The 27,019-nt window shown below is 39.2% G+C and overlaps 1 protein-coding gene across 4 annotated transcripts in view; it reads right to left on the bottom strand.

Moving 5' to 3' along the window:
* LOC106082119 (octopamine receptor beta-1R) overlaps positions 1–27,019 on the bottom strand; it is a 353,347-nt gene that overhangs the window by 91,927 nt on the left and 234,401 nt on the right. The window lies entirely within an intron of this gene.

Raw genomic sequence — 27,019 nt, 5'->3', positions numbered from 1 at the left:
CGACACGAATGTCGAAAAGCCTAACATAAGACACAGTATCAAAATTCAATGAAATCGGATTATAAATGCGCCTGTTATGCGGCCAAGATTTTAAATCGAGATATCGGTCTATATGGCAGCTATATCCAAATCTGGACCGATCTGGGCCAAATTAAAGAAGTATGTCGAAGGCCCTAACACAACTCACTGTCCTAAATTTCGGTGACATCGGACAACAAATGCGTCTTTTATGGGCCCAAAGCCTTAAATCGAGAGATCGGTCTATATGGCAGCTATATCCAAATCTGGACCAATCTGGGTCAAATTAAAGAAGAATATCGAAGGCCCTAACACAACTCACTGTTCCAAATTTTGGCAAAATCGGGCAACAAATGCGCCTTTTATGGGCCCAAAGTCTTAAATCGAGAGATCGGTCTATGTGGGAACTATATACAAAGCTGGACCGATTTGGGCCAAATTGAAGAAAGATGTCGAAGGGACTAACACAACTCACTGTCCCAAATTTTGGCAAAATCGGACAACAAATGTGCGTTTTAGGGGCGCAAGACCTTCAATCGAGAGATCGGTCTATATGGCAGCTATATCCAAATCTGGACCGATTTGGGCCAAATTCAAGTAGTATGTCCAGTGGCCTAACACAACTCACTGTCTCAAATTTCAGCAAAGTCGGATAATAAATGTGGCTTTTTTGGGCCTAAGATTGGTCTATATGGGGGGCTATATCAAGATATAGTCCGATATAGCCCATTTTCGAACTCAACCTGCTCATGGATAAGAAAAGAATCTGTGCAAAATTTCAGCTCAATATCTCTAGTTTTGAAGACTGTAGCGTGATTTCAACAGACAGACGGACGGACATGTCTAGATCGTCTTAGATTTTTATGCAGATCAAGAATATATATACCTTATAGGGTTTGGAAATGGATATTTCAATGTGTTGCAAACGGAATGACAAAATGAATATACCCCCATCCTTTGGTGGTGGGTATGAAAATGGAGGCAAAGTGACGGACTAACTGAGGGTTTTTCTTTCTGGTAGAAAGAATTACCTATTGACTGCAAAGACTTGATTTGGGAATTATGCCAGGAAATGCTATCCCTTTACCATGCCTTTGTCTGTACACAATTTGTCTCTTCCTTCGGTTTAGTTATCCTTGTGTGCTTCTTTTCTAGATCCGCTCCGTGATCGAGTCTTATATTCTTTCTTCTGTCCGTCCATCCTTTCACCTTTCACCAAGTCTCATGGATGTTTGAAAATTTGCTAACATTCCGTTGGGGAACAGAGGAAAAGTTTAAGCTCAATGATGGGGTAACTCCTTTTCGTATCCGAGTTTGAAATGTGCGCCCCCGAGCGATACCTCTTTGAGGAGAAGTTTTCACATGACTACTCTGCCTTTTATATGTCATAGACATCACCCAAATGTCCCCATCATTAGAAGGGGATAACCACTGTTGATCCGCTCCGTGATCGATTCTTATATCGTTTCTTCTGTCCGTCCATCCTTTCACCTTACACCAAGTCTCATGGATGTTTGAAAATTTGCTAATATTCCGTTAGGGAACAGAGGAAAAGTTTAAGCTCAATAACAGGGGAACGCTTTTTCATAGTCAAGAGTCCGTATGGTGCGATCCAGAGCGATACCTCTTTGAAGAGAAGTTTTCACATGACTACTATGCCTTTTATATGGCATAGACCTCACAAATGTCGCCGTCATTAGAAGTGGAAAACCAACATTGAAAAGTTGTCTGATGTTCTTGGCAGAATTCGAAACGTTCAGCGTCATAGGCATACCTGCTTATTTCGGCGTTACGGTGGCCTTTTTGAAAAAATTTCAGAGAAATCGCCTAATAAATGCGCCTTTTATGAGACGAAGTCAGGGATCGTTATATATGACAGGTATTTGCAAATATAGACCGATCTGAGTCATATTGTACACGGATGTCGATGAGTGTTATACAGCTGAAATTGGATAATAAATGCGGCACAAGAACTTCAATCCGGAGATTTTTATATATGGCAGCTATATTCAAATAATGACCGATCGCGACCGTACTCGTTTCGAATGTTAAGGGGCTTAACGCCACTCTTTTTAAACCCACCGCCATAGGATAGAAGGTTTATGCATTTAGTCATTTCGTTTGCAACACATCGAAATATCCATTTCCTACCCTATAAAGTTTATATTTTTCGGATCTTAACGGATATAAGGATGTCCGTTAGTTTTTCCGTCCCTCTGTCTATCTGTCCGTCTGTTGTAATCACTTTACAGTCTTTAAGAATTTATATAAAAGGCTAAAATTTTTCACAGGCCCGTATTTCTTGAAAACGTAATTTGACTTCTTGAACTGGCCATATCGGATCAGATTTGGATATAGCCGCTATAAAGACCCATATTCTGCTTTAGGGTCTTGAGCTCATAAAAGGCGCATTTATTAACCAATTTCTCTGAAATTTGCAAAAATGCGTTGTAATAGGGCCCTCGATATACGAACCAAATATGGTCCATATCGAGCCATATTTACATATAGCTGCTATATAGACCGATCTGCCGATTGAAGATCTTGAGCACATAAAAGTCGCATTTACAACCCGATTTGACTGCCATTTCGAACAGTGGGTTGCCATAGAGCACCCGATATTTGAAGGGAGTATGGTTCGGACCATATTTAGATGTAGCTGTCATATAAACCAATCTGTGGATTCAGGGTCTTAAGCCAATAAAAGCCTCATTAATTACTCGATTTCCCTGAAATTTTAAACAGTGAGTTGCAGTATGCCACTTGATATCCGAACATAGTGTAGTCCACAACAAACCATATTTGGATATAGCCGCCATATAGACCGATCAGTCCTATTATTTGATGTCGCTGAAATTTAGAACAGTGAGTTGGATCGGACCACCCGATATCCGAACTAAATATGGTGAATATCAGACCACATTTAGATATAGTTTTCATATAGACAGATCTTTTGATTTAAGGTTTTAAGTATATAAAAGGCGCATTTATTACCCGATTTGGCTGAAATTCAGAACGGATCATATTTGGATATAGCTTCCATATAAACCGATCTCCCGATTAGACTTCTTGAGCCCCTAGAAGCCGAAATTTTCATCCGATTTCTCTGAAATTTTGTACGTGGTGTTCGGTTATGACTTTCAACAACTGTCCCAAGTACGGTCCAAATCGGTTTATAATCTGATATGGCTCCCATATAAACCGATCTCGCGATTTGACTTCTGGAGCCCATGGAAGCCGCAATTCTTGTCCGATTTGGCTGAAAATTTGCACGTACTGTTTTGTTATGACTTCCAGCAACTGTGCCATTTACGGTACAAATCGGTCTATAACCTGATATAGCTCCCATATAAACCGATCATCCGATTTGACTTCTTGAGCCCCTGGAAGCCACAATCTCGATCGGTCTATAACCTGAAGCTTTCGGTTCGGTTCCTAGAAGCTTTAATTTTGCTGGTTTGACAGAGGTTTAGTATGTAAAATAAAATGATGCCCTACACCTTAATTTAGTTTGCATTTAGCAGAATCCATGGTGGTGGGTTTCCAAGATTCAGCCCGGCCGAACTTAGCACGCTTTTACTTGTTCGAAATACCGAGGTGACCAACTTTAGGGGCTTGCCAAAAGCCGCCCGAACAACTTGAAATTTTGCACACGATTTCGCTAACTTCTCACATATAACCATTTAAAATTTCAAAGAGCTCTACCCGTTCCCACGCGGTATATATTTTACTGGCCTTTTTTTTCGAATTTTTCCCACTGTGCTTTGTTCGTTTGTAAGACATTGTTAAGTTATAGACTAAACTGAAGATGTTTGACATCTGAAGTGTTGTCAAAAAGATAGTAGCTAAAAGATCACCCTTTATAACTCTCAGGATGGAACGGGTGAATATGAGCTCATTTCAGGAGCGGCGCAAGGCTCCATATTTGGACCAGACCATTAGAATGCCAATAATGATAGAATATTGGGCACAGAAATGCCAGTCATCACGGCAAGAGACACGGAAGGTGCAGAGCGCAAACTACGACAGGTGATGCTAAGGGCAAAGTAATGGCTTGATTCTCACGGCCTGCAACTTGCGATGCAGAAGACGGAGTTGCTACGTTTAACAAGAAAAATATCCTAGTGAAAGTGGATATGCACATAGACTACATACTGATGAAGACCAAGAGATCGGTCGAAAATCTAAGGATACGACTGGATACAAAGCTAACCTATGTGAAGCAAATTCGGCACGTGACAGCAAAGGTCGCGAGAATAACGGCAAAATTCAGTCGACTGAAGGCAAGCATAAGTGGGCCTCTCCCTAGCATGCGCAAACTCTTAACGGAGACATGCAATAGGATCCTCCTCTATGGGAGCGAAATATGGGGCCTACAGACAAAATGCTGACCAAAATCCATGCTCTCGTTACAGAGGACGGCGGCTCTTAGGGTCATATCATCCTGTTGGACAGTGACGGAGGCCGCAGCGCTTGTAATAGCCGGAATGATTCGCCCAGCGCCCAGGCTCTACACCGCGTTGTGCGGCACCCAGAGAGAGAGAGAGAGCAGGGTGACATTCAAACGGATCGTATACCTGCCGTAGGAGAGGTGGCTAACGAAAGATGGCAACAAAGTTGGATGAAAGAGAATCGGACGCGACGGCTAATACACTATGTACGAATGTGTAGAGATAGAAAACAGGGCGACTTCAACTACCATGTCACACAGATGTTGAGGCCATGGTTACTTCTGGAATTATCTGCATAGAAAAAACTGCAAGGCGTTGATGAGATACGCCTAACAAGTAGTGTAGAGGAAGAAAATAGACCTGGACGCAACGGCGTAGAGTATGTATGCGGACCATGGACCATGGCCATGTTTACTTCCGGAAGTGCATTTATGAGGAGGTAGAAGTTGCAAACGATGTGGAGCACACATTCCTCCACTGCGAGAGCTGGGTTGAAAGACACAGAGATTTGGAAGCAGCCATTGACAACGTTTTGCCTGGGACAATAGTCTAGAGGATGTTGGAATACAAGAAGATCTGGCAGGCGGTGATGAGATACGCCGAACAAGTACTACGCAGAAAGAAGGTAGACGTGGTCGCAGCGGTTTAAAGTATGTATGCGGATTGGCCATGGTTACTTCCGGAAATATCTGCATAGAATGGGCAAATGCCCCTCTAGCAAGTGTATTGATGAGGAGCTAGAAGTTGCAGACCATGTGGAACACACATTCTTCCACTGCGAGCGCTGGGTTGAAAGACACAGAGAATTGGAAACAGCCATTGGCAACGTTTCGCCTGGAGCAATAGTCTAGAGGATGTTGGAAGACAAGAAGAACTGACAGGCGGTGATTAGATACGCCGAACAAGTACTATGCAGGAAGAAGATATACTTGGATACAGTGGCGTAGAGTATGTATACGGACAGACCATGATTACTTCCGGAAAAATCAGCATAGAATGGGCAAATACCCCTCTAGCAAAGCGAGGAGCTAGAAGTTACAGACCATGAGGAACACACTTTCTTCCACTGGGAGCGCTGGTTTGAACAACGCAGAGCAGAAGAATAGTCTAGAGATGCTGGAAGACAAGAAGAACTGGTAGGTGGTGATTAGATACGCCGAACAAGTACTACTTGGACGCAGCGGCGTAGTGAATGCGAAGGTCTGGAGGCAGACACAACAAAGTTGATATGGATAATCACCAGATATGCGAAAGCGGTTCCGAAGTAGAATTAATCCCCAGGGATGACGCTGCGTAGATTTTTACCCAGAACTGTTGATTATGGAGTCCGGCATAGAGCGAGCGAAGTACTCGTCACATGGGTAAAGCATTTTCCCATCCAGATATGCAAAAAAAAGGAAGTAAAAGCGTGCTAAGGTCGGCCGCCGAATCTTGGGATCCCACCACCATGGATTCTGCTAAAATGTGGGAGCTACATCTGATTATAGACCTATTTGGACCATATTTGGCAGAGTTGTTGAGACGCATAACATAAAATTTCAGCCAAATCGGATAAAAATGGCGGCTTGTAAGGACTCAAGAAATCAAGTCGGACGATTTATATGGGAGCTATATCATGTTCTCGGACGATTTGGACCGTACATGGCACAGTTTTTGGGAGTTATAACGGAACACCACATACAAAATGTCAGCCACATCGGATGAAAATTGCGGCTTCCAGGGGTTCAAAAAGTCAAATCGGGAAATCGGTTTATATGGGAGGAGGTATATCAGGTTCTTGACTGATTTGGACCGTACTTACCAAATTTGTTCGAAGTCATAACAGAACACTTTGTGCAAAATTTCAGCCAACTCGGATGAAAATTGAGGCTTCCAGGGGCTCAAGAAGTCAAATCGGTTTTTACGGGAGCTATATCAGGTTATAGACTGATTTTAGCCGTACTTGGCACAGTTGTTGGGTGTCATAACAGAACACTATCTGAACAATTTCAGCCAAATCGAATGAAAATTTCCACTTCCAGGGACTCAAGAAGTCAAATGAGGAGATCGGTTTTTATGGCAGCTATATCAGGTTATAGACCGATTTGGACCGTACTTAACACAGTTGTTGGAAGTCATAACTGCAAAATTTCAACCAAATTGGATGAAAGTTAAGGCTTCCATGGACTCAATAATTCAAATCGGGAGACCGGTTTATATGGGAGCTCTATTCAAATCTGAACCGATATGGGCCATTTGCTATCCCCAACGACCTACATCAATATTGAAAAATCTGTGCAAAGTTTTAAGCGGCTAGCTTCACGTGTTCGACCGCTATAGTGATTTCGACAGACGGACGGTCGGACGGACATGGTTAGTTCGACTCAGAATGTCGAGACGATCAAGAATATATATATACGTTATAGGGTCCCAGATCAATATTTCGAGGTGTTACAAACAGAATGACTAGATTAGTATACCCCCATTCTATGGTGGTGGGTATACAAATTTTGGTGGGTATCCACTTCATTACTTGTTTTACTCTAATTGGCTATAACAGAACATTTGTCCCATTAGGCGAATTTAGAATAGCGTTCCAAGCACTTTTATCTTCTGCGCTGCTTCCAAAATCTCTGACACCAAGTTGCGAGATGACTTTTACCACTTGTTCTTTCCAGCGGACTTTGGGTCGTTCCGGCTTGCGTGTACCACAGTGATCCCTTTCGAAAGACTTCTTCCCTGGATCTTCTTCATTCATGCAGACAACATGACCTAGCCGTCGCAATCGTTGTATCAGTGTACACAATCCTAGTGTTTCTACGAAATTCTGTTCTTGGTGGATTAATACACCTACAATCATATAAAATTGGCTTAGAGCGAAAACATATTTCATCATACTAAATACAGCATCATCCATTATGCCTCCCTGCCATCCTTTCATTATAATCAGCAACAACAGCAAAAAACCATTTTGCCATTGTTGGCAAGCAGAATATTACTTTTATTTATTAGCTACAGTAAGAATTTCTCATTTTGATAATGGATTACATTCTGTTATATTTAACTTTTGCATCAGCCAACATTCCATCATTGGCCTCCATTAAAGGACATTTCTCAAATTAAAAACTATTGGTTAAGGTATCTGGGCTTTAGATCAAAGCCATCCATTCAAACAAACAATCAAATAAAATATTGACTTTGCTCAAAGGCAACAACCTGTAGCAAAGGTGATTTTCAAAAGTTTTCAACTTCTTTTTGTGCAAATCGAAATCATTTGCAGACAACATCACAAAACTTATTTAAATAAATCTCATTTCCATTTTGCGAAAGGTCAACTGTGAATATTTTGTGGCTCAGAGGAGAGCTGGGCAAGCCATATCCTTTTTCGCATGTCCCTTACTCTTTGCTTCGCCATAGAGCTACACATACACTACACTACCACCTGCATGGATGTTCTACTTCGACGTTTTTTTTTGCCATTATGAATATGTCCTGCTGTGTTTTTTTCCGCACAATAACTCTGTCTGTCTGTGTGTTCGCCTGTCTGTCCGTCTGTTGGTCTCCTGCTCTAAGTGAATGTTTGTAAATTTCAATTCAAATGGCTCTGTTGTTATGATGCTTTATGGAATACCAATTTCCATTCGTTTTAGTCCTTTTGCCACTATAAACGAGGCTTTAGCCTTGACTCTCCTCTCCCTCGTTCTCCTTCTTGCAATCTATTGATTGGCTGCTTGCCTCCTGCATGGCTGCTGATTTTTGGCAATTTTTTTTTTTGCCAAACCGTTTGCCAAAAAAGATTTTCTTACCAATTCAAATGATGTTAATGGCATGGCCAAGAAACGCCCTCACAAAAGATTCTGTGTGAGGGAAGGTGGGGCATAAGAAAGGGTTTTTGTTATAAACCCTGTCTCCCACCACACCCCTGAACAATGGGGTTAAGGTTATAAGTTTTGTTTCCCAATAAATTCCGAAAATTCGGGTCTACTGCACATTCGGAGGTAGTAAATACATATTAAATAAATTGACCTAATGCTGACAACAATGAAGAAAATGATGAACCTAAAAGCAGAGCCCATAAATAGGACATAACTTTGACAAAACATATTCAAAATTTAATAAATTTTCTAAGAAAATAAAATGATGATAAAATTTTTAAAATAATCAAAATTTTGAGGAAATTTTTAAATAGCGATAAATCTTTGACAAGATTTTCTATAGAAATAAAATTTTGATAAATAAAAATAAAATGGTTTTAAATATTTTCTAAAAGAAAACTAATTTTTCAAAAAAAAAAAAAAAAATTATAAAAAAATATTTGAAAAAAGTGCTAGAAAAAACAAGTAAAAGCGTGCTAAGTTCGGCCGGGCCGAATCTTATATATCCTTCACCATGGATCGCATTTGTCAAGCTCTTTTTACGGTATCTATTTTTAGGCAAGGATAAAAGAATATCGGAAACCATAGTAGAAGTCATTGTGCAAAATTTCAGCAAAATTTTGTAAGAATTGCGCACTTAAGGGGCTGAAGAAGTAAAATAGGGAGATCGGTTTATAGGGGAGCTGTATTAGGCTATAAACCGATTCATACCATATTCGACATGTCTGTTAAATGTGATGGGAGAAGTCGTTGTACAAAATTTCAGCCAAATCGGATAAGTCTTGCGCTTTTTAGAGGCTCAAGAAGTCAAGATCCCATATCGGTTTATATGGCAGGTTATATATATATATCAAGTTATGAACCGATTTGAATTTTTCTAAGCACAGTTCAGCACAGTTTCAGCCAAATCGGATAATAATTGCGTCTTCTAGTGGCTAAAGAAGTCAAGACCTCAGATCGGTTTATATGGTAGCTATATCAGGTTATGGACCGATTTGAACTATTCTTAACACAGTTGTTGGAAGTCATAACAAAACACGTCGTGCAAAATTTCAGCTAAATCGGATAATAATGGCGCCCTCTAGTGGCTCAAGAAGTCAAGACCCCTGATGGGTTTTTATGGCAGCTATATCAGGATATGAACCAATTTGAACTTTTCTAAGCACAGTTATTGAATGTCATAAAAAAACACCTCATGCAAAATTTCAGCCAAATCGGATAAAAATTGCGTCTTTTTGTGGCTCAAGAAGTCAAGACCCCAGATCGGTTTATATGGCAGCTATATCAGGTTATGGACCGATTTGAACTATTCTTAACACAGTTTAAGCCAAATCGGATAGGAATTGCGCACTCTAGGCGCTCAGGAAGTCAAGACCCCAGATAGGTTTATATGACAACTATATCAGGTTATGAACCGATTTCAACCATACTCAGCACAGATATTGGAAGTCATTATAAAACATTCTCTCAACTCATGCAAAATTTCAGCCAAATCGGATAAGAATTGTGCTCTCTAGCGGCTCAAGAAGTCTAGATACCAGATCGGTTTATATGCAGCTATATTAAAACATGGACCGATTTGGCCCATTTACAATACCAACCGATCTACACTAATAAGAAGTATTTGTGCAAAATTTCAAGCTGCTAGCTTAACTCCTTCGAAAGTTAGCATGCTTTCGACAGACAGACGGACGGACGGACGGAGGGACGGACGGACATGGCTACTTCGAATTGGCAATGCCAGAACAAAAACTTTGTTATACTCTCCACCATAAGATGGGGTCGGGCGGTGCCGACTTTATAATACCCTACACCTACTCTATAAATACAAAGTGGGAGCTATATCTAATTCTGAACCAATTTTGATGGACCTCGTCGGATGTTTTCCGATGGGTTATTAAAACCCCTTATCAAATTTCGATCAAAGCAAAAATATGACAAATGACAACAAATTACCCAAATTCTGCCGAACATATATATGGGAGCTATATCTAATTCTGAACCGATTCCGAACAAACATCTCAGATAGTGTGGTTGTCGTCGAGGAAAGCGTGGTGCAAAATTTTGGCAAGATTGGTCAATAAATGGGCTTGCAGTGGCTCTTAAATTGAAAATCGGGCAATATACATATATGACAGCTATACATAAATCTGGGCTGATTTCTATGAAATTCACCAGTAATATTAAGAGTCATAAGAAAATCCCTCCTGCAACATTTAGACAGAATCGGATAATAAATGTTCACTTTTTTGCTATATTTCTCAAAATCAGACGAACATATATATGAGAGCTATATCTAAATCTGAACCGATTTCGAGCAAACTCCTCAGATACTGTGGCAGTCGTCGAGGAAAGCATTTTACAAAATTTTGCCAAGATGGATCAATAAATGCGCTTGCTATGACTCTAGAAGTTAAAATCAGGCGATATATATATATACGAGAGCTATATCTAAGTCTGAATCGATGTCCATGAAATTCACCAGTAATATTGAGAGTCATAAGAAAATCCCTCCTGCCGAATTTCGAGAAAATCGGTTTACAAAAGACCATTTTATTGCAATATTACTGGAAATCGGATGAACATATGTATGGGAGCTATATCTAAATCTGAACCGATTTTGACCAAACTCTATGTATATTGTGGTGGTCATCGAGAAAAGCGTTGTGCAATATTTAGGCAAGATTGGTCAATAAATGTGCTTGCAGTGGCTCTAGGAGTGAAAATCGGGCGATATATACATATGAGAGCTATATTTAAATCTGAACCGATTTCCATGAAATTCACCAGTGATGTCCAGAGTCGTAAAAAAATCCTTCCTGTCAAATTTCAAGAGAATCAGTTAACAAATGACAATTTTTTTGCATTATTACTGAAAATCGGACGAACATATACATGAGAGCTATATCCAGATCTGAACCGATTTTTTCCAATTTCAATAGGCTTCGTCTCTAGGCCGAAAAACATGCCTGTTCCAAATTTGAAGACGATCGGATGAAAACTGCGACCTGTACTTTGTACACAAATTAACATGGACAGACGGACAGCAGACAGACAGACGGTCATACCTAAATCGAATCAAAAAGTGATTCTGAGTCGATCGGTATACTTATTAATGGGTCTATCTCTCTTCCTTTTGGGTGTTGCAAACTAATTCACTAAGTTATAATACCCTGTACCACAGTAGTGGTGTAGGGTATAAAAACGTCGGCGAAACGTTGGCTAAAAATAGTCGGAAAACTATTACTCAGCCTATCGTGAGGAAAATGACAAAAAAAGCAAAGTGGCAACACTTGAAACCATTGCCGGCAGCATAATACACACAACCGTAGGATAGGGATATATTCATTTAGTCATATATATTTCGCATCGTCGTAAAATTCTAAGACGATTTAACGATGTCCGTGTGTCTGTCCATCTCTCCGTCCGTCTGTTGTAATCACTCTACAGTCTTCAAAAATTGAGATATTGAGCTGAAATTTGGAACAGATACGTCTTTCTCTCTTTTTTAATGCCCATAAATGCTTTATTTTTAATTTGATTCCGCTGAAATTTGAAACAGTAAATAGTGTTAGGCCTCCCGACATCTGACCCAAATATGGTCCATATCGGGCTATATTCATATATAAATAGCTGCCATACACACCGATCTCCCGATTAAGGGACTGAAGCCCATAAAAGCTTTATAATACCCACCACCGATGGATGGGGTTTTGGGGTTATATTCATTTTGTCATTCCGTGCGAACCCATCGAAATATCCGTTTTCGACCCTATGAAGTATATATATTCTTGATCAGCGTAAAAATCTAAGACCATCTAGTAATTTCTGTCCTTCTGTCCGTTTGTCTGTTGAAATAGAGTCTTTAAAAATAGAGATGTAAAGTTGAAACTTTGCCCAGATCCTTTTTTTTCCATAAGCTGGTTAAGTTCGAAGATGGACTATATCGGACTATATCTTGATATAGCCCCCATATCGACCGATCCGCCTATTTAGGGTCTTAGGCCCATAAAGGCCACATTTATTATCCGATTTTGCTGATGTTTGAGACAGTGAGTTGTGTTAAGCCCTTCGACATTCTTCTTCAATTTTGCCTACATCGGTCCGGTGTGGATATAGCTGTCATATAGACCGATCCGCAGATTTAGGGTCTTAGGCCCATAAAAGCCACATTTATTATCCGAATTTGCTGATATTTGGGACAGGTAGTTAAGTTAAACCCCTCCACATACTTCTGCAATATGGCGCAGATCGGTCTTGATTTGGACATAGCTGCCATATAGACCGATCTCTCGATTTAAGGTTTGGGCCTATAATAGGCGCATTTATTGTCCGATTTCGCCGAAATTTGGGACAGTGAGTTGTGTTAGGCTCTTCGAAATTTTTCTGCAACTTGGACCAAATCGGTCCGGATTTGGATATAGCTGCTATATAGACCAATATATTGGCCCCATAAAAGGCGCATTTATAATCCCATTCCACCACCTATGGTATATATATAAACCCTCTTTCGTCACAATCCGGTAAAAACTGGATAGCTTATACATTCAAATTCGGCACGAACATTGAGTGGTCCAATAAATCTGGACCGATCTGGACCAAATTAAATAAGTATATAGCTATCATCCTATTTTATTATAACTCCACTACTATGTCTGTTATTCAGGTCCCGAGAAGTCATACACAAAGCACATTTTAAGACAATAAGTCTGCTTTTTATGGGATTAACCTATATAGCAGTCTATATGGCAGCTATATTTATATAATCTGATCTGATTCATATTTTCAAATTTCAATTAAATTGGGTAAAGCTTTTGAAGCTCATCTTCAGACCCATAATCGGCATATCGGTCTATATGACAGCTATATCTAAATACAGTCCGATCTTATCCATATTTGGGTCATATATCAACGAAATTGGGTAATAAATGCAGCTTTTATGGGTTCCAGACCATTGAAGGGCAGATCGGTCTATATTGCAGCTGTGCCAAAATATAGTTCGATCTGAACCATATTTGGGCGGATATTGAGAGGCTAACAACAACTTACTGTTTTAAACTTCAGTGAAATCGGATAAAAAATAAAGCTTTTATGGGCTTCAAACCCCTTATCGGGAGATCGGTCTATATGGCAGCGATATCTAACCATATATTGGTCCGATGTTGGGATGCCTTAAACTACTCATTGTTTCAAATTTCAGCGAAATCGGTTAAAAAATTAAGCTTTTATGGGCTTCAGACCCTATATCGGCAGATCGGTCTATATGGCTCTTATCGGCACATTGTTCTATAAGGCAGCTATATCAAGATATAAGCCGATCTGAACCATATTTGGGTCGAATGTCGGCAGGCTTAAAAAAACTCACTGTTTCAAATTTCAACGAAATCGGGTAATAATGCTATATAGATTGACAGATCGGTCTAAATGCCAGCTCTATCTAAATATAGTCCGATCTGAACCATATTTGGGCCAAATGTCGGGAGGCCTGAAACTACTCTGTTTTAAATTTCAGCGAAAACGGACAACCTCTACCGGCATATCGGTCTATATAGCAGCTAGATCCAAATATGGTCCGTTTTGACCCGTTAAGAACTTAACCATCGTGCATCAAAAAGACGAATGTGTGCCAAATTTCAGTTCAATATCTCATTTTTTAAGGGCTGTAGAGTGATTACAACAGACGGACGGGCAGGCGCACAGACGGACAGACACACGGACATCGTTACATCGGCTTCGAATTTTACGACGATCCAAAATGTATATACTTTGTAGGGTCCGAAATCGATGTGTTGCAAACGGAATAACAATTTTAAAATAACCCCATCCTTCGGTAGTGCGAATAAAACTTCTATAGACGTAATGAACATAAGCCATTAACTACCCCGCGTACATCTTCATTCGATTTTTGGATATATTTCCAAAACTCCCCCACTGTGTATCAATTCAATAGATAATAAAATTTTTATAAATCAAAGACCCCAAATTGAAAATGAAATTCCGCATGACCTTTAAAACTTCATTATCATCATTGTGGCATCTGTAAATCTTGCATAAAGAAAAAAAAAACTCTTTCATTGGTGGACTTTTTACAAATTGGCCAGCATTGCAACCATGACAATGGGTCATGTAATGCAGTGATAAATTTTCTATTGTGAATTGAAAGGTTTTGGCACATCTTGGGGTTTACAACCATGTACAGTATATCTCTTCCTCCCCCTACTTTGTTAGACTTCAAAAGCGCTGCTAACGCGAATTCATGCGGAAATGCCTTTAAATTTTATATTCTTCTGTAAATGTAAGCTAATGGAATTTTCAAAATGTTTGTAGGTAGGTTGAAACTTTTGTTTTACTAAGTTTATTTTCACCGCAAGTATACGCAATGAAGAAAACAAAAACAAAGACAACGGAAAAAAGGCAGAAGCCAACCTGAATCCACCACGTTAGGTGAAACTTTGACAAAGGTTCATCGAAATGAAAAGAACAGAACCTAAAGCCGAAGGAAAAAATTTTATTCCAAGCACGTGTCATGAAATTTGATTAAATTTAATCTCATAAGCACTTTATGAATAAAATGAGGCAAACTCCCTTTTGAGGTCCTTTGAGGCCTTTTTATTATGAGAGAATTTTTGGTGTTTTTTTTCTCCAAATTTTTCGTTGATAATGGCTTACATGTGGAAAGTTGGCCATACGTGCACTATCTATTCAGCTTTTAATTCGATTATGTTGTGTGGAAAAATTTTGGGTGAGTAAATTCGTATGAATATACAATAATAAAAAAAGGCCATTTGAAAGTTTAACTACTTTATTTGAATGACTTGCAATCTACGCGTGAATAACAAAAACCAAATGAATTTGGAATGAATGAAAATAAAAGGGGACTTTATCCCTTTGGTTAATAATACAAACATTTGAATCAGTGTATTGAATAAAACGTTTACTCATTTGCATAAGGAGATTTTTCCTTTTTTGTAAATCTGCATATATGACCAATTTTGCGGTAAAATCGTGCATAGGTTTCGTAACTAATTGAGATTTGAATAGTGTAAAATATTTTTTAAATGGTAAGCCAAGGGAGCCAAACTAATTGTCCAGCTAGTGTCGGTAAGTCTTTAAAATCAAAGGATAAGAAAAAGGATATTTAAAGGGAGTACAGGGTATCGCTTTCATGTAATGAGCCTCCACATAAAAAACTGCAAGAGTTGTATTCGCAAAATTTTGCAAAAAAATCTCCAAATTACCCAATACTGGCGTAATAAGTAATACCAGCCGAACCGGGGCCGCTCTGCTGCGCCTTCTTTAACTCTCTTATATCTTTTTAGGGTGGGGACACTTCGCCCTGAATGCTGATATCGAATTCGTGCCATTGTAGCCTATGACGCTGAACGCTTTATCCTGGCGAGAACATCGGACAAAGTGGTGTTTATCCCCTCTTAATCTTGGCGACATTTGCGAGGTACAATGCCATGCATGGTCATTTAAAAAATTTTCTCCAATGAGGTGTCGCTGTTCGGACTTGACTATAAAAAAGGTCCCATATCATTGAGTTTAAACTTGAATCGGAAAGCACTCAATGATGTGTGAGAATTTGCTCCTTCTCGGTTCCTGGTGGTAATGTTCCCATCAGGGGAGGGATTTCACCTCAGGCATTTCGGCTCAAATATGGACATCAAATTCGTGCTGCACTTCCAAATCCCTTTCATCTTTAACTCTCTAATATCTTTTTAGGGTGGGGACACTTCGCCCTGAATGCTGATATCGAATTCGTGCCATTGTAGCCTATGACGCTGAACGCTTTATCCTGGCGAGAACATCGGACAAAGTGGTGTTTATCCCCTCTTAATGTTGGCGACATTTGCGAGGTACAATGCCATGCATGGTCATTTAAAAAATTTTCTCCAAAGAGGTGTCGCTGTTCGGACTTGACTATAAAAAAGGTCCCATATCATTGAGTTTAAACTTGAATCGGAAAGCACTCAATGATGTGTGAGAATTTGCTCCTTCTCGGTTCCTGGTGGTAATGTTCCCATCAGGGGAGGGATTTCACCTCAGGCATTTCGACTCAAATATGGATATCAACTTCGTGCTGCACTTCCAAATCCCTTTAATTTTTAACTCTCTAATATCTTTTTAGGGCGGGGACGTTGCGCCCTGAATGCTGATATCGAATTCGTGCCATTGTAGACTAATCAATGCCGTGCATGGTCATTTCAAAAATTTTCTCCAACGAGATGTCGCACTGCGGGACGCCGTTCGGACTGGGCTATAAAAAAGGTCCCATATCAGTGAGTTTAAACTTGAATCGGAAAGCATTCATTGATGTGTGAGAATTTGCCCCTTCTCGGTTCCTGGGTAATGTTCTCATAAGGGGTGGAATGGCACCTCAGGCATTTCGACTCAAATATGTATATCAAATTCGTGATGCACTTCCAAATCCCTTTAATTTGAGACCCATATTGCCATGGCCGTGAAATATGAACCGTCTGGAGGGTGTTTCAGAGCTGGGGCGGCCAGCGGCCCATTGCACTGAAAATAGACTATCAAAGTCGTTCTTTATTCCCAACGGAAGTAAAGTTCAGTTTAGGGGGTGCTGTAGGGCGTACCCCAAAGCACTTGGCTCTAAAATTGGCTATCAAATTTGTTTTCTACTCTCGAATACCTATCATTTGTCATAATGGGTCAATTAACCCATTTGATGTATATTTAGATGAAAAAGCGCCACCTAGACTTGAACGCAAATTTTCGTAATCTACTCCCTAATACCTTTCATTTGAGTCTCATAAAGCCATGGTCGGTTAGTATGCCCATTTGGGAGTATTTTGGGGGTGGGCGACCTCCCATTACTTAAACCTAATCTTTTATGCCCTATATCCAATCTACTGCCTAATACTTTGAGTCCCATAGAGTCCCACATTGACATGAACTTCAAATGTATCTGTTTAGAGGAGTTTTGAGGTTGGGGGGTGGGGGGACCCAACGTTTAATACCATATTCGTTTTTCTGGTCTCCAATACCTTTCATTTGATACCCTTATTGTGCCCATCGGACCACATTCGGATATGAGGGGCGTTTTTGGGTAAGAGGGAGGGTCCACCTCCACCCGATATCTAAAACGTATATAGCCTATGTTTCTTTCCAGACAAACGTTTACAATCTATGAAAATAAAAAAAAAAAATCGGTTCAGCCAAGTATCATATAGTCCTAATGGGTCTAATGGCATTTTTGAGGGGTGGCTTGACCCCCTATACTTCGATTTGATTTTGTATGCCAGATTCGAAATCTACTCCCGAATACCTTTCATTTGAGCCCCATATAGAAATGAACGTCCAATATATCTGTTCGGGGGCAGTTTTGGGGTTGGGGCCGCCCGATATGGGGGTTTGGACTTAAATTTTAATACCATATTTGTATTCTACTCTACAATACCTTTTATTTGATACCTATATTGTCCCGATCGGTTCACTTTTGATTTTGGGTTGTGTTTTTGGCATAAGGGGGATGATCCGTCCCCCTTCCGATACCGAAAAATTATATAGCCTATGGTTGCTTCCAGACCAACCTAGACAATATGCGAAAATTTCGAGAAAATCGTTTCTTTCGTCTTTCAGTCTATAGGGAACAAACAAACCGAGTCCCATATATCCGTGATGGGCTAATGTTCCCATTTTGGTCTTTTTTGTGGGGGTGGGTTGACCCCCTATACTTCGACAAGAATTTTGTATGCCAGATTCGTTATCTACTCCCGCATACTTTTCAGTTGATACCCATATTGTCCTTATCGGTCCACTTTGGAATTTGGGTGGTGTTTTTGGGGTAACGGTGGAGGGTGTGCCCCCTTCCGTTATCAATAAATCATAAAGCCTACTCATACTTCCACGCCATTTTCGTAATCTACTCCCGAATACCTTTCATTTGAGTCCCATATTGTCATGATCGCCAAATAAACCTATTTTAAGGGGTTTTGGGGCTGGGGCGGCCCCCCAGATACTTGGACCCATCTTTTATTATGAAATTCGTACTCTACTCTTAAATACCTTTCATTTGAATGCCATATTGTCCCGATCGGTCCACTTTTATTTTTCGGTAGTACTTTTGGGATAAGGGGAAGGGTCCGCTCCCCCCCCTCGGTATCAAAAAATTATATAGCCTATGTTTCCTTCCAGACCAGGCTACACAATCTGTGAAAATTTCAAGGTAATCGGGGTGGTCTGACCCCCTATACTTCGACATGAATTTGTATGCCAGATTCGTTATCCACTCTCGCATACTTTTCAGTTGATATCCACATAGCCCTTATCTGTCCAGTTTTGATTTTGGGTGGTGTTTTTGGGGTAAAGGTGAAGGGTCCACCCCCTTCAGTTAACAATAAAGTACAAAGTCTTTCCTACTTCCTAACCATATTCGTAATCTACTCCCGAATATCTTTACTTTGAGTCCCATATTGTCATGATCGTCAAATAAACCTATTTTAAGGGGTTTTGGGGCTGAGGCGGCCACCCCAGGTACTTGGACCCATGTTTTATTATGAAATTCGTACTCTACTCTTGAATACCTTTCATTTGAATGCCATATTGTCCCGATCGGTACACTTTTATTTTTGAGTAGTACTTTTGGGGTAAGGGGGAGGGTCCGCCCCCCCCCCCCCCCCCTCTCGGTATCAAAAAATTAAATACCCTATGTTTCCTTCCAGACCAAACTACACAATCTGAGAAAATTTTAAGGTAATCGGTTCAGCCGTTTTTGAGTCTATACGCAACAAACAAACAAACTCCTCAAGAAGGTGTCTCCTCTACATTGAAAGATAACCATAAACACTATATTCTTATTCCTTAAAGAAAAGGGTGTTAAAGTGGTCGTGTATGCTGATGAAGTGGCTATTGCGGCAAGGGGAAAGTTTCCCACCACTCTTTGGGAAGCTCTACATTCCACAGCAAGACAGAAGAAGTTCTTTTCAACAAGAGATACAAGTTATCTACAGTGGCACCTGTCTGCATGGGAGGAGAGAAATTTCCATTTACTGAGAGCGCAAAATAACTGGGTGTTGCGCTGGACAGAAAATTGAACTTAAAATCCAATATTTTGGAGAGGGCAAGAAAGGCAATTCTTGCCCTATGCACCTGTCATGCACTGGGTATATACTGCAGTTGTCAGACCCATTATGCTATATGGTGTTGTGGTCTGGTGGACGGCGCTTCAAAAATCCACCTACTATTCAATACTCAACCGGATCCAAAGGATAGCTTGTTTGCATCACAGCCGCACTGCGGACGACACCATCTGATGCACTGAATTTAATGCTACATCTTATGACTCTGGAGGCGAGGCAAATTGCTGAGACCTTTGCTGTGAGCCCAAGGGTCATATGGAGTCTACGGACGCTTGTTATTCTTGATACAATGTCAGATGTTCCAGGCCGCATGTATTACACATTGCCTGACGGACGGATGGACGGACGGATGGACGGACGGATGGACGGACGAATGGACGGACGGATGGACGGACGGACGGATGGACGGACGGACGGATGGACAGATGGACGGATGGACGGACGGACGAACGGACCGATCGACAGACAGATAGAACACGGACTTTGATCTCTGTGGGAATATGCCCCCGATCCTATGGTGGTGGGTATAAAAATGGAAGTTCTCTTCATCGGTTTAAAAATTTGCCAGCCTATGCATACAAATTGCCTGCGAAAATAGTAGTCATGCCTCATTGACTTTAACCTCTAATTTTCTAATTTAATTTGCACACCAGCTTTAATTATTTCAAAATTAATTTGATTTGTACACAAAATACCGCGAAACTTAAGAAGCCTACGCTTGGTTTTCGTCTTAGAGGGAATCGCTAATGACAAGCCATAATCACACGCATCAAATTAAATATCAAGAAATCAACAACTCATAAAATTCTTAAAAACCAAATTCATCATACGCCTACTTTAAAAGGAGAACTAAATTGATTTCATCATCATCATCATCATGAGGGTCTGCTAAGCCTACGTGGGTGTTTGTTATTGTAAAAATATTTATTGAAAAATTCCAGGAAAAATGTCTATAATTATTTTGTGAATTTTGAATTGAATTGGCAATTTAATTTTTTTTTTGCTTGCTGCAAAAATTCAACTGAAACACCTTAGGAGCTATGGGGTGTTACGAAATTGTAGATCCCTTTCAAAAGACTTTCACTTGTCAAATATCCCAAACAACAAAACGACGACCAACGACGATAATCTTTGTAAGGCGACCTTTAAACCTGAGAAAATGAATGAGAAGAAAATAAAAGTCAAACACATAGGAGAATAGAATAGCGCAAAATAAATTTGACAACGTTGAATGGGAAAGCTACACCTTTTTTCCATTTTTTCAATGAGGCAAAGGAAAGGTGACAAGGGACAGTGGTCTTAAAGATAGAAATAAAATAGGAAAACTAAATAAAAAAGGCCGAGCTGAACCTTGGATTCCCTTTACTCTAGAAGAAGCGTTTCTTAAATATAAACAAAGACAAATGTCAAAATAACCATGTTTCTCCTCATTGTTTCTCATAGATAATGGTGTTCTTCAGGTGTTTCTTGAGGATACAATGAATTGAATTTCCCGGAAGCTGGGAGAGAGTAGGGACATTTTTGCAAAATGAGAAAGGAAAATCACAACAAATACAAATAATTTATTTATCTTTGAAAGTGATTTTGACTTTATTCCATTCTATCCCCCCCAACAACCCCCCCCCACCCACCACCATCCCTTTGCAAATTCCCGTTTTTCTTTTGTTTTTGCAATCCTACAACACACACTCACCCACGCGCTACGCAAAGGGAACATGAATTCATAGCCAAGCCAAATAACACGTACCTTAAAAACTCGTCAAATTGTATTTCTCTGTCCTTCTATGTTTCCGCTACACCGGCACACCTTCCCCCCCAGGCATTTTCACCCTGTTTTATCCACTTTGTATTGCCATCAACTGTTACTTCATTGTCATTATCGCAAAACAGTAACATAAGCAACAGTAGCAGTAGCAGCAACATCATCATCCCCAGCAGCCACCGTTTCAAAATCTTCGGCAACACTTTGTGAATACCAAACTGCCAAAATTGAAGATGAAGCAAACCTCAAATGATATCCTTCATTGACTTAATGTTATTTAACACCATTCCTTGAAAGCAGCCGAAAGCAGTGGGAGGTTGAAATGCAGTTAAGCTTCCAGCAACCATCCCCAAAGATAAGGGGTGTGAGTGTTTGTTTAGGGGTTAGGGTTGAGAAGGAGGAAACAGAGGAGAAAGAGGAGATTTCTTAAATTTCCTCATGAAGGATGAAAAAAAAAGGATTGTGGAAATGGTACCAAGTCTTAGATGCCAGAAGTGACTTTCCTAAAGCATTTGGTTTGAAAAAGGTGCCAGGATTTGGATTGCATGGAAATTAAAATAAAATAAAATTAAATAAAATATAATAAAATAAAATAAAATAAAATAATATAAAATAAAATAAAATAAAATAAAATAATATAAAATAAAATAAAATAAAATAAAATAAAATAAAATAAAATAAAATAAAATAAAATAAAATAAAATAAAATAAAATAAAATAAAATAAAATAAAATAAAATAAAATAAAATAAAATAAAATAAAATAAAATAAAATAAAATAAAATAAAAATAAAATAAAATAAAATAAAATAAAATAAAATAAAATAAAATAAAATAAAATAAAATAAAATAAAATAAAATAAAATAAAATAAAATAAAATAAAATAAAATAAAATAAAATAAAATAAAATAAAATAAAATAAAATAAAATAAAATAAAATAAAATAAAAATAAAATAAAATAAAATGAAATGAAATGAAATAAAATAAAATAAAATAAAATAAAAATAAAATAAAATAAAATAAAATAAAATAACATAAAATAAAATAAAAATAAAATAAAATAAAATAAAATAAAATAAAATAAAATAAAATAAAACAAAACAAAAATAAAATAAAATAAAATAAAATAAAATAAAATAAAATAAAATAAAATAAAAGATCCAATCCCTGAAGATAGTATAGAATATTTACCTCCTAGTCAGAATGAGGTCCAAGTAGGAGTAACCCGACTAAAGAACAACAAGGCAGCAGGAGCCGACGGGTTACCCGCTGAACTATTTAAGACCGGAGGCGACACGCTGAAAAGACGTATGAATCAGCTTATCTGCGCAATCTGGCTAGAAGAACGCATACCCGATGATTGGAACCTCAGCATACTCTATGTCCCGTACACAAGAAAGGAGACAAGACGGAATGTGCCAACTACAGAGGAATAAGTCCCCTCCCCATCGTACACAAGATACTCTCGAGCGTACTGTGTGAAAGATTAATACCTAAAGTCAATGAGATAATTGGGCCCTATCAATGCGACCTGGTAAATCCACCCTAGACTAGATATTCACACTGCGCCAAATCCTGGACAAATCAGCACCTATCATCTCTTTGTTGACTTCAATGCCGCCTTCGATACTCCTTTACGTTCAAAGGTATTTCAAGCCATGTCTGAGTTTGGTATGCCGGCAAAATTAATAAGACTTTGCAGGATGACGCTTGCTGATACGCGTTCCTCAGTAAGAATAGGAAATAATATCTCCGAACCATTTAATACCAAACGAGGTTTCAGACAAGGAGACAGCCTATTGTGTGATCTCTTTAATATCCTGCTGGAGAAGATTATACGAGATGCAGATGTGAATAGATATGGCACCTAATCACAAGAGAGCACATGCTACTCGCCTATGCCGACGATATCGATATCATAGTTCGGTCACCGGAAGTAGTAACTGCAGCCTTTGAAAGAAAGAGAGTCAGTGAAAATGGGTCTAGCAGTAAATGGAGATAAGACGAATTGGATGGTTTCAATTCCCAAAAAGCCTTGCAGAACCGAGCAGATGAAGAAAATGGAGCAAGTTGGGAACCACAACTTTGAGATAGTCAGTAACTTTATTTACCTCGGCACCGCCTTAACCGAAACGAATGACACCAGTTTTGAGATAAAGCGAAGAATAATACTGGCAAACAGATGCTACTTTGGACCAAGTAAGCAGTTTAGAAACAAGGCCACCTCTCGACAGTCGAAGATACAAGACACTGAAACTACCCGTGTTGTTATTTGGTTCTGAGGCATGGGTACTTGTGAAAGCAGATGAGGCAGTGCTTGGAGTGTTTGGGAGAAAGATTCTTCGTCAAATATATGGACCAGTTTGCGTTAATGGAGAATATAGGCGACGTATGAATCACGAGCTGTATGACAACGATAGCATAGTTACACGCATCAAAATACAACGGCTGCGTTGGCTGGGTCATGTTGTCAGAATGGATGAAGAAGCTCCAGCAAAGAAGTCTTTTGAAGGCAAAAACGGTGGTACACGCAAACCTGGAAAGACCAAAAAACCCAAGGGAAAGATCAAGTGGTGGGAGACACCTCGAAATTTGGTGTCAGAGATTAAAGAAGGAGCGCAGAAGGTCGAGGTGCTTGGAACCCTATTCTAACTTCGGCTAATGGGACAAAGGTTCTGTTATAGCACATTAAAGTAAGTAAAAGTATTTACCTACCAATCGGTTTACAAGTCCCTTTGACTGGGTTTTTGGGGCGGAACAGCCCTTTGTGACCTAAACCCATTTTTCGATACATGTATCGTATTCTATTCCAAAATACCATTCGTGTGAGAACCATATAGACCCCGTCGGTCCACTTTTAACTTTAAGTGGGGGAGGTTCATCCCCTCTTTTGACATATTGTATAAGCAATTACTTTTGGTTGCCCAAAAAGTAATTGCGGATTTTTTTAAAAAAGGAAGTTAATGCATTTTTAATAAAACTTGGAATGAACTTTAATCAAATATACTATTTTTACACTTTTTTTCTAAAGCAAGCTAAAAGTAACAGCTGATAACTGACAGAAGAAAGAATGCAATTACAGAGTCACAAGCTGTGAAAAAAATTTGTCAACGCCGACTATATGAAAAATCCGCAATTACTTTTTGGGCAACCCAATATTATAGATTTGTGCATTTGTTTGCAACGCTAAGAAGGAGAAGAGCTAGACCCATTGACAAGTATACCGATCGAATCAAAATCACTTTCTGATTCGATTTAGCCATGTCCGTCTGTCCGTCTGTGAGTCCATGTATTCTTGTAATCAAAGTGCAGGTCGTATTTGTTGTCCGATTTCCACGAAATTTTGCACATGTCACTTTTTTGGCCCCAGGACAAACGCTATTGATTTTGAAAAAAATCAGTTCAGATTTAGATATAGCTCCCATATATATCTTTCATCCGATATGGCTTTTTATACCCACCACCGAAGGATGGGGGTATATTCATTTTGTCATTCCGTTTGCAACACATCGAAATATCCATTTCCGACCCTATAAAGTATATATATTCTTGATCAGCGTAAAAATCTAAGACGATCTAGGCATGTCCGTCCGTCTGTCCGTCTGTCTGTTGAAATCACGCTACAGTCTTTAAAAATTGAGATATTGAGCTGAAATTTTGCACAGATTCTTTTTTTGTCCATAAGCAGGTTAAGTTCGAAGATGGGCTATATCGGAATATATCTTCATATAGCCCCCATATAGACCGATCCGCCGATTTAGGGTCTTAGGCCCATAAAAGCCACATTTATCATCCGATTTTGCTGAAATTCGGGACAGTGAGTTTTGTTAGGCCCCTCGACATCCTTCGTCAATTTGGCTCAGATCGGTTCAGATTTAGATATAGCTGCCATATAGACCGACCCTCCGATTTAGGGTCTAAGGGCCATAAAAGCCACATCTTTTATCCGATTCCACTGAAATTCGGGACAGTAAGTTGTGTTAGGCCCTTCGACATCCTTTGTCAATTTGGCCCAGATCGGTCCAGATTTGGATATAGCTGCCATATAGACCGATCCTCCGATTTATGGTCTAAGGCCCATAAAAGCCACATTTATTACCCGATTATGCTGAAATTTGGGACAGTGAGTTTTGTTAGGGCCTTCGACATCCTTCGTCAATTTGGCTCAGATCGGTTCAGATTTGGATATAGCTGCCATATAGACCGACCCTCCGATTTAGGGTCTAAGGGCCATAAAAGCCACATCTTTTATCCGATTCCACTGAAATTCGGGACAGTGAGTTGTGTTAGGCCCTCCGACATCCTTTGTCAATTTGGCCCAGATCGGTTTAGATTTGGATATAGCTGCCATATAGACCGATCCTCCGATTTATGGTGTTAGGCCCATAAAAGCCACATTTATTACCCGATTTTGCTGAAATTTGGGACAGTGAGTTGCGTTAGGCCCCTCGACATCTTTCTTCAATTTGGCCCAGATCGGTTCAGATTTGGATATAGCTGCTATATAGACCGATTTCTTGATTTAAGGTTTTGGGCCCATAAAATGCTCATTTATTGTCCATGTCGCCGAAATTTGGGACAGTGAGTTAAGTTAAGCTCCTTGACATACATCTGCAATATCGCACAGATCGGTCCAAATTTAGATATAGCTGCCATATAGACCGATATCTAGGTTTTAGGTTTTGGGGCCATAAAGACGCATTTATTGTCCGATGTCGCTGAAATTTGAGACAGTGAGTTTAGTTAGGCTCTTCGAGGTCCTTCTTCAATTTTGCCCAGATCGATCCAGATTTGAATATAGCTGCCATGTAGACCGATCTCTCGATTTAAAGTCTTTGCCCCATAAAAAGCGCATTTATAATCCAATTTCACTGAAATTTTACATAGTAACTTTCGTTAGGCTTTTCAACATCCGTGTTGTATATGGTTCAGATCGGTTAATTTTTAGATATAGCTACTGTACTTATTAGTATTTGGTCCAAATCGGAACATGTTTTGATATAACTGATATGGGTCATAAGGTATGAAATTTTCACCGAATTTTGATGAAAGGTGGTTTACATATATACCCGAGGTGGTGGGTATCCAAAGTTCGGCCCGGCCGAACTTAACGCCTTTTTACTTGTTAAGGCTGTAAAAGCCACAATTTTAGTCCGATCTTTACAAAATTTTGCATAGGGTATTTTATTTTAGGTCTACATATGTGTGCAAAATTTCATACAAATCGGTGCAGATTTAGATATAGCTCCCATATATATCTTTCATGCCATATGGGCTTTTTGGCTGTAGAAGCCACAAATTTCGTCCGATTTTTACAAATTTTGGCATAGGGTATTTTATTTGACGTCTAAAAATGTGTGCAAAATTTCATAAAAATCGGCTCAGATTTAGATATAGCTCTCATATATATCTTTCATCTGACATGGACTTTTATGGCTGTAAAAGCTACATTTTTAGTCCGATCTTTACGAAATTTGGCATGGAGTATTTTATTTGACATCTCCATATGTGTGCAAAATTTCGTAAAAATTCGGTTCAGATTTAAATATAGCTCCCGTACATATGTATCGCCCGACTTGCACTTAAATGGCCGTAGTAGCTGAAATTTTCAATCGATCTACACAAAATTTGACACGGACTGTACTGGTACTGATCTTAACATATATGGAAAATTTCATAAAAATCGGTTCAGATTTAGATATAGCTCCCATATATATCTTACATCCGATTTGAACTATTAAAGCTGTAGAAGCCACAATTTTGGTCAGATCTTTACCAAATTTGGTGTGGAAACGTTTTATGAAGTCTCAATGTATGTGCAAAATTTC

This window comes from Stomoxys calcitrans, chromosome 2, assembly GCF_963082655.1.
Source record: "Stomoxys calcitrans chromosome 2, idStoCalc2.1, whole genome shotgun sequence".
In the NCBI taxonomy this organism is placed as follows: Eukaryota; Metazoa; Arthropoda; class Insecta; order Diptera; family Muscidae; genus Stomoxys; species Stomoxys calcitrans.
This window is presented reverse-complemented; position numbering and strand designations above follow the sequence as displayed.